Source organism: Sphaerodactylus townsendi, linkage group LG10, assembly GCF_021028975.2.
Source record: "Sphaerodactylus townsendi isolate TG3544 linkage group LG10, MPM_Stown_v2.3, whole genome shotgun sequence".
Classification (NCBI taxonomy): Eukaryota; Metazoa; Chordata; class Lepidosauria; order Squamata; family Sphaerodactylidae; genus Sphaerodactylus; species Sphaerodactylus townsendi.
Window position 1 is genome coordinate 86,820,776 of NC_059434.1, and position 282 is coordinate 86,821,057.

Genomic DNA, 282 nt, shown 5'->3' on the forward strand with positions numbered 1-282 from the left:
TCCTGGATTGGTCAGGATTTATCATTTGATGCCAATGCGATTCAGGGCTGTATCAATAGGAGTATAGTGTCAAGATCAAGGGGTGTAATTGGACCTCTCTATTCTGCATTGGTTAGACCTCACCTGGAATATTGCATACAGTTCTGAGCACCACAATTCAAGAAGGATATTGACAAGCTGGAACAGGTCCAGAGGAGGGCAACCAAAGTGGTAAAAGATCTAGAATCCGTGCCCTACGAGGCGAGAATGAGGGAGCTGGGGGTGTTTAGTTTGGTGAAGAGA